This window comes from Mobula birostris, chromosome 8 (genome assembly GCF_030028105.1).
Source record: "Mobula birostris isolate sMobBir1 chromosome 8, sMobBir1.hap1, whole genome shotgun sequence".
Taxonomy (NCBI): domain Eukaryota; kingdom Metazoa; phylum Chordata; class Chondrichthyes; order Myliobatiformes; family Myliobatidae; genus Mobula; species Mobula birostris.
This window is the reverse complement of record NC_092377.1, coordinates 167,475,619-167,485,216: the sequence shown is the minus strand read 5'-3', so window position 1 is coordinate 167,485,216 and position 9,598 is coordinate 167,475,619.

The following is a 9,598-nucleotide window of genomic DNA, read 5'->3' as shown; positions in this document are numbered from 1 at the left end:
TCCTCAACTGTCAGGTCCCACACCACCAGGTTCAGGAACAGTTATTACCCCTCAACCATCAGGTCCCACACCACCAGGTTCAGGAACAGTTATTACCCTATAGCCATCAGGTCCCACACCACCAGGTTCAGGAACAGTTATTACCCTACCACCATCAGGTCCCACACCAGCAGGTACATGAACACTTAATACCCCTCAACCATCAGGTACCACAGCACCAGGTTCAGGAAACAGTTATTACCCCTCAACCGTCAGGACCCACAGCAGCGGGTTCAGGAACAGTTATTACCCTCAACCATCAGATCCCAGACCACCAGGTTCAGGAACAGTTATTACCCCTCAACCGTCAGGTCCCACACCACCAGGTTCAGCAGCAGTTATTACCCATCAACCGTCTGATCCCACACCACCAGGTTCAGGAACAGCTATTACCCCTCAACCGTCAGATCCCACACCACCAGGTTCAGGAAGAGTTATTACCCCTCAACCGTCAGGTCCCACACCACCAGGTTCAGGAACAGTTATTACCCCTCAACCGTCAGGTCCCACACCACCAGGTTCAGGAACAGTTATTGCCCCTCAACCGTCAGGTCCCACACCACCAGGTTCAGGAACAGTTATTACCCCTCAACCGTCAGGTCCCACACCACCAGGTTCAGGAACAGTTATTAGCCCTCAACCATCATGTCCCACACCACCAGGTTCAGGAACAGTTATTACCCCTCAACCGTCAGGTCCCACACCACCAGGTTCAGGAGCAATTATTACCCCTCAACCGTCAGGTCCCACACCACCCGTTTCAGGAACAGTTATTACCCTACCACCATCAGGTCCCACACCAGCAGGTACACGAACCCTTATTACCCCTCAACCGTCAGGTCCCACAGCACAAAGTCCAGGAACAGTTGTTACCCCTCAACCATCAGATCCCACAGCACCAGATTCAGGAGCAGTTTTTACCCTACAACCATCATGTCCCACATCACCAGGTTCAGGAACAGTTATTACCCCTCAACCGTCAGGTCCCACACCACCTGGTTCAGGACCAGTTATTTCCCTATAAACGCCAGGTCCCACACCACCAGGTTCAGGAACAGTTATTACCCTCAACCATCAGATCTCACACCACCAGGTTCAGGAACAGTTAATACCCTACCACCATCAGGTCCCACACCAGCAGGTACACGAACACTTAATACCCCTCAACCGTCAGGTCCCACAGCACGAAGTCCAGGAACAGTTGTTACCCCTCAACCATCAGATCCCACAGCACCAGATTCAGGAGCAGTTTTTACCCTACAACCATCATGTCCCACATCACCAGGTTCAGGAACAGTTATTACCCCTCAACCGTCAGGTCCCACACCACCTGGTTCAGGACCAGTTATTTCCCTATAAACGCCAGGTCCCACACCACCAGGTTCAGGAACAGTTATTACCCCTCAACCATCAGATCTCACACCACCAGGTTCAGGAACAGTTAATACCCTACCACCATCAGGTCCCACACCAGCAGGTACACGAACACTTAATACCCCTCAACCATCAGGTCCCACAGCACCAGGTTCAGGAACAGTTATTACCCCTCAACCGTCAGGTCCCACACCACCAGGTTACGAGACAATTATTACCCCTCAAACATCAGGTCCAACTCCACCACGTTCAGGAACAGTTATTACACCTCAACCGTCAGGTCCCACACCACCAGGTTCAGGAACAGTTATTACCCCTCAAACATCAGTTCCCACAGCAGCAGGTTCAGGACAGTTATTACCCCTCAACCATCAGGTCCCACACCACCAGGTTCAGAAACAGTTATTACCCCTCAATTATCAGGTCCCACACCACCAGGTTCAGGAACAGTTATTACTCCTCAACCGTTAGGTCCCACACCACCAGGTTCAGGAACAGTTATTGCCCCTCAACCATCAGGTGCCACACCACCAGTTTCAGGAACAGTTACTACTCCTCAACTGTCAGGTCCCACACCACCAGGTTCAGGAACAGTTATTACCCCTCAACCATCAGGTCCCACACCACCAGGTTCAGGAACAGTTATTACCCTATAGCCATCAGGTCCCACACCACCAGGTTCAGGAACAGTTATTACCCTACCACCATCAGGTCCCACACCAGCAGGTACATGAACACTTAATACCCCTCAACCATCAGGTCCCACAGCACCAGGTTCAGGAACAGTTATTACCCCTCAACCATCAGGACCCACAGCAGCGGGTTCAGGAACAGTTATTACCCCTCAACCATCAGATCCCAGACCACCAGGTTCAGGAACAGTTATTACCCCTCAACCGTCAGGTCCCACACCACCAGGTTCAGCAGCAGTTATTACCCATCAACCGTCTGATCCCACACCACCAGGTTCAGAAACAGCTATTACCCCTCAACCGTCAGATCCCACACCACCAGGTTCAGGAAGAGTTATTACCCCTCAACCGTCAGGTCCCACACCACCAGGTTCAGGAACAGTTATTACCCCTCAACCGTCAGGTCCCACACCACCTGGTTCAGGACCAGTTATTTCCCTATAAACGCCAGGTCCCACACCACCAGGTTCAGGAACAGTTATTACCCCTCAACCGTCAGGTCCCACACCACCAGGTTCAGGAACAGTTATTAGCCCTCAACCATCATGTCCCACACCACCAGGTTCAGGAACAGTTATTACCCCTCAACCGTCAGGTCCCACACCACCAGGTTCAGGAGCAATTATTACCCCTCAACCGTCAGGTCCCACACCACCCGTTTCAGGAACAGTTATTACCCTACCACCATCAGGTCCCACACCAGCAGGTACACGAACCCTTATTACCCCTCAACCGTCAGGTCCCACAGCACAAAGTCGAGGAACAGTTGTTACCCCTCAACCATCAGATCCCACAGCACCAGATTCAGGAGCAGTTTTTACCCTACAACCATCATGTCCCACATCACCAGGTTCAGGAACAGTTATTACCCCTCAACCGTCAGGTCCCACACCACCTGGTTCAGGACCAGTTATTTCCCTATAAACGCCAGGTCCCACACCACCAGGTTCAGGAACAGTTATTACCCCTCAACCATCAGATCTCACACCACCAGGTTCAGGAACAGTTAATACCCTACCACCATCAGGTCCCACACCAGCAGGTACACGAACACTTAATACCCCTCAACCGTCAGGTCCCACAGCACAAAGTCCAGGAACAGTTGTTACCCCTCAACCATCAGATCCCACAGCACCAGATTCAGGAGCAGTTTTTACCCTACAACCATCATGTCCCACATCACCAGGTTCAGGAACAGTTATTACCCCTCAACCGTCAGGTCCCACACCACCTGGTTCAGGACCAGTTATTTCCCTATAAACGCCAGGTCCCACACCACCAGGTTCAGGAACAGTTATTACCCCTCAACCATCAGATCTCACACCACCAGGTTCAGGAACAGTTAATACCCTACCACCATCAGGTCCCACACCAGCAGGTACACGAACACTTAATACCCCTCAACCATCAGGTCCCACAGCACCAGGTTCAGGAACAGTTATTACCCCTCAACCGTCAGGTCCCACACCACCAGGTTCCGAGACAATTATTACCCCTCAAACATCAGGTCCAACTCCACCACGTTCAGGAACAGTTATTACACCTCAACCGTCAGGTCCCACACCACCAGGTTCAGGAACAGTTATTACCCCTCAAACATCAGGTCCCACAGCAGCAGGTTCAGGAACAGTTATTACCCCTCAACCATCAGGTCCCACACCACCAGGTTCAGAAACAGTTATTACCCCTCAATTATCAGGTCCCACACCACCAGGTTCAGGAACAGTTATTACTCCTCAACCGTTAGGTCCCACACCACCAGGTTCAGGAACAGTTATTGCCCCTCAACCGTCAGGTCCCACACCACCAGTTTCAGGAACAGTTACTACTCCTCAACTGTCAGGTCCCACACCACCAGGTTCAGGAACAGTTATTACCCCTCAACCATCAGGTCCCACACCACCAGGTTCAGGAACAGTTATTACCCTATAGCCATCAGGTCCCACACCACCAGGTTCAGGAACAGTTATTACCCTACCACCATCAGGTCCCACACCAGCAGGTACATGAACACTTAATACCCCTCAACCATCAGGTCCCACAGCACCAGGTTCAGGAACAGTTATTACCCCTCAACCATCAGGACCCACAGCAGCGGGTTCAGGAACAGTTATTACCCCTCAACCATCAGATCCCAGACCACCAGGTTCAGGAACAGTTATTACCCCTCAACCGTCAGGTCCCACACCACCAAGTTCAGCAGCAGTTATTACCCATCAACCGTCTGATCCCACACCACCAGGTTCAGGAACAGCTATTACCCCTCAACCGTCAGATCCCACACCACCAGGTTCAGGAAGAGTTATTACCCCTCAACCGTCAGGTCCCACACCACCAGGTTCAGGAACAGTTATTACCCCTCAACCGTCAGGTCCCACACCACCAGGTTCAGGAACAGTTATTGCCCCTCAACCGTCAGGTCCCACACCACCAGGTTCAGAAACAGTTATTACCCCTCAACCGTCAGGTCCCACACCACCAGGTTCAGGAACAGTTATTACTGCTCAACCGTCAGGTCCCTCACCACCAGGTTCAGGAACAGTTATTACCCCTCAACCGTCAGGTCCCACACCACCAGGTTCAGGAGCAATTATTACCCCTCAACCGTCAGGTCCCACACCACCCGTTTCAGGAACAGTTATTACCCTACCACCATCAGGTCCCACACCAGCAGGTACACGAACCCTTATTACCCCTCAACCGTCAGGTCCCACAGCACAAAGTCCAGGAACAGTTGTTACCCCTCAACCATCGGATCCCACAGCACCAGATTCAGGAGCAGTTTTTACCCTACAACCATCATGTCCCACATCACCAGGTTCAGGAACAGTTATTACCCCTCAACCGTCAGGTCCCACACCACCTGGTTCAGGACCAGTTATTTCCCTATAAACGCCAGGTCCCACACCACCAGGTTCAGGAACAGTTATTACCCCTCAACCATCAGATCTCACACCACCAGGTTCAGGAACAGTTAATACCCTACCACCATCAGGTCCCACACCAGCAGGTACACGAACACTTAATACCCCTCAACCATCAGGTCCCACAGCACCAGGTTCAGGAACAGTTATTACCCCTCAACCATCAGGACCCACAGCAGCAGTTTCAGGAACAGTTATTACCCTTCAACCATCAGATCCCACACCACCACGTTCAGGAACAGTTCTCACCCCTCAATCATCAGATCCCACCCCACCAGGTTCAGAAACAGTTATTACCCCTCAATTATCAGGTCCCACACCACCAGGTTCAGGAACAGTTATTACCCCTCAACCGTCAGGTCCCACAACACAAGGTTCAGGAACAATTATTACCCCTCAACCTTCAGATCCCAAACCACCAGATTCAGGAACAGTTATTACCCTACAACCATCATGTCCCACACCACCAGGTTCAGGAACAGTTATTACCCCTCAACCGTCAGGTCCCACACCACCAGGTTCAGGAACAGTTATTACCCCTCAACCGTCAGGTCCCACACCACCCGTTTCAGGAACAGTTATTACCCTACCACCATCAGGTCCCACAGCAGCAGGTACACGAAACCTTATTACCCCTCAACCATCAGGTCCCACAGCACAAGGTTCAGGAACAGTTATTACCCCTCAACCATCAGATCTCACACCACCAGGTTCAGGAACAGTTATTACCCTACCACGATCAGGTCCCACACCACCAGGTTCAGGAACAGTTATTACCCCTCAACCATCAGGTCCCTCACTACCAGGTTCAGGAACAGTTATTTCCCTATAAACACCATGTCCCACACCACCAGGTTCAGGAACAGTTATTACCCCTCAACCATCAGGTCCCACACCACCAGGTTCAGGAACAGTTATTACCCCTCAACCGTGAAGTCCCACACCACCAGGTTCAGGAACAGTTATTACCCCTCAACCGTCAGGTCCCACACCACCAGGTTCAGGAACAGTTATTACCATTCAACCGTCAGGTCCCACACCACCAGGTTCAGGAACAGTTATTACCCCTCAACCGTCAGGTCCCACACCACCAGGTTCAGGAACAGTTATTACCCCTCCACCGTCAGGTGCCACACCACGAGGTTCAGGAACAGTTATTACCCCTCAACCGTCAGGTCCCACACCACCAGTTTCAAGAACAGTTATTACCCCTCAACCGTCGGGTCCCACACCACCAGGTTCACGAACAGTTATTACCCCTCAACCGTCATGTCCCACACCACCAGGTTCAGGAACAGTTATTACCCCTCAACCATCACATCTCACACCACCAGGTTCAGGAACAGTTATTACCCTACCACCATCAGGTCCCACACCACCAGGTTCAGGAACAGTTATTACCCCTCAACCGTCAGGTCCCTCACTACCAGGTTCAGGAACAGTTATTTCCGTATAAACACCATGTCCCACACCACCAGGTTCAGGAACAGTTATTACCCCTCAACCATCAGGTCCCACACCACCAGGTTCAGGAACAGTTATTACCCCTCAACCGTCAGGTCCCACACCACCAGGTTCAGGAACAGTTATTACCCCTCAACCGTCAGGTCCCACACCACCAGGTTCAGGAACAGTTATTACCCCTCAACCGTCAGGTCCCACACCACCAGGTTCAGGAACAGTTATTACCCCTCCACCGTCAGGTCCCACACCACGAGGTTCAGGAAAAGTTATTACCCCTCAACCGTCAGGTCCCACACCACCAGTTTCAAGAACAGTTATTACCCCTCAACCGTCGGGTCCCACACCACCAGGTTCACGAACAGTTATTACCCCTCAACCGTCAGGTCCCACACCACCAGGTTCCGAGACAATTATTACCCCTCAAACGTCAGGTCCAACTCCACCACGTTCAGGAACAGTTATTACACCTCAACCGTCAGGTCCCACACCACCAGGTTCAGGAACAGTTATTTCCCGTCAACCATTGGGTCACACACCACCAAATTCAGGGACAATTATTACCCCTCAACCATCAGGTCCCACACCACCAGGTTCAGGAACAGTTATTACCCTATAAACACCAGGTCCCACACCACCAGGTTCAGGAACAGTTATTACCCCTCAACCATCAGGTCCCACACCACCAGGTTCAAGAACAGTTATTACCCCTCAACCATCAGGTCCCACACCACCAGGTTCAGAAACAGTTATTACCCCTCAACCGTCAGGTCCCACACCACCAGGTTCAGGAACAGTTATTACCGCTCAACCATCAGGTCCCACAGCACCAGGTTCAGGAACAGTTATTACCCCTCAACCATCAGGACCCACAGCAGCAGTTTCAGGAACAGTTATTACCCTTCAACCATCAGATCCCACACCACCAGGTTCAGGAACAGTTCTCACCCCTCAATCATCAGATCCCACCCCACCAGGTTCAGAAACAGTTATTACCCCTCAATTATCAGGTCCCACACCACCAGGTTCAGGAACAGTTATTACCCCTCAACCGTCAGGTCCCACAGCACAAGGTTCAGGAACAATTATTACCCCTCAACCTTCAGATCCCAAACCACCAGATTCAGGAACAGTTATTACCCTACAACCATCATGTCCCACACCACCAGGTTCAGGAACAGTTATTACCCCTCAACCGTCAGGTCCCACACCACCAGGTTCAGGAACACTTATTACCCCTCAACCGTCAGGTCCCACACCACCCGTTTCAGGAACAGTTATTACCCTACCACCATCAGGTCCCACAGCAGCAGGTACACGAACCCTTATTACCCCTCAACCGTCAGGTCCCACAGCACAAGGTTCAGGAACAGTTATTACCCCTCAACCATCAGATCCCACAGCACCAGATTCAGGAGCAGTTTTTACCCTACAACCATCATGTCCCACATCACCAGGTTCAGGAACAGTTATTACCCCTCAACCGTCAGGTCCCACACCACCAGGTTCAGGACCAGTTATTTCCCTATAAACGCCAGGTCCCACACCACCAGGTTCAGGAACAGTTACTACCCCTCAACCATCAGATCTCACACCACCAGGTTCAGGAACAGTTATTACCCTACCACGATCAGGTCCCACACCACCAGGTTCAGGAACAGTTATTACCCCTCAACCATCAGGTCCCTCACTACCAGGTTCAGGAACAGTTATTTCCCTATAAACACCATGTCCCACACCACCTGGTTCAGGAACAGTTATTACCCCTCAACCATCAGGTCCCACACCACCAGGTTCAGGAACAGTTAATTCCCCTCAACCGTGAAGTCCCACACCACCAGGTTCAGGAACAGTTATTACCCCTCAACCGTCAGGTCCCACACCACCAGGTTCAGGAACAGTTATTACCCCTCAACCGTCAGGTCCCACACCACCAGGTTCAGGAACAGTTATTACCCCTCAACCGTCGGGTCCCACACCACCAGGTTCACGAACAGTTATTACCCCTCAACCGTCATGTCCCACACCACCAGGTTCAGGAACAGTTATTACCCCTCAACCATCAGATCTCACACCACCAGGTTCAGGAACAGTTATTACCCTACCACCATCAGGTCCCACACCACCAGGTTCAGGAACAGTTATTACCCCTCAACCGTCAGGTCCCTCACTACCAGGTTCAGGAACAGTTATTTCCGTATAAACACCATATCCCACACCACCAGGTTCAGGAACAGTTATTACCCCTCAACCATCAGGTCTCACACCACCAGGTTCAGGAACAGTTATTACCCCTCAACCGTGAAGTCCCACACCACCAGGTTCAGGAACAGTTATTACCCCTCAACTGTCAGGTCCCACACCACCAGGTTCAGGAACAGTTATTACCCCTCAACCGTCAGGTCCCACACCACCAGGTTCAGGAACAGTTATTACCCCTCAACCGTCAGGTCCCACACCACCAGGTTCAGGAACAGTTATTACCCCTCCACCGTCAGGTCCCACACCACGAGGTTCAGGAACAGTTATTACCCCTCAACCGTCAGGTCCCACACCACCAGTTTCAAGAACAGTTATTACCCCTCAACCGTCGGGTCCCACACCACCAGGTTCACGACCAGTTATTACCCCTCAACCGTCAGGTCGCACACCACCAGGTTCCGAGACAATTATTACCCCTCAAACATCAGGTCCAACTCCACCACGTTCAGGAACAGTTATTACACCTCAACCGTCAGGTCCCACACCACCAGGTTCAGGAACAGTTATTTCCCGTCAACCATTGGGTCACACACCACCAAATTCAGGGACAATTATTACCCCTCAACCATCAGGTCCCACACCACCAGGTTCAGGAACAGTTATTACCCTATACACACCAGGTCCCACACCACCAGGTTCAGGAACAGTTATTACCCCTCAACCATCAGGTCCCACACCACCAGGTTCAAGAACAGTTATTACCCCTCAACCATCAGGTCCCACACCACCAGGTTCAGAAACAGTTATTACCCCTCAATTATCAGGTCCCACACCACCAGGTTCAAGAACAGTTATTGCCCCTCAACCATCAGGTCCCACGCCACCAGGTTCAGGAACAGTTACTAC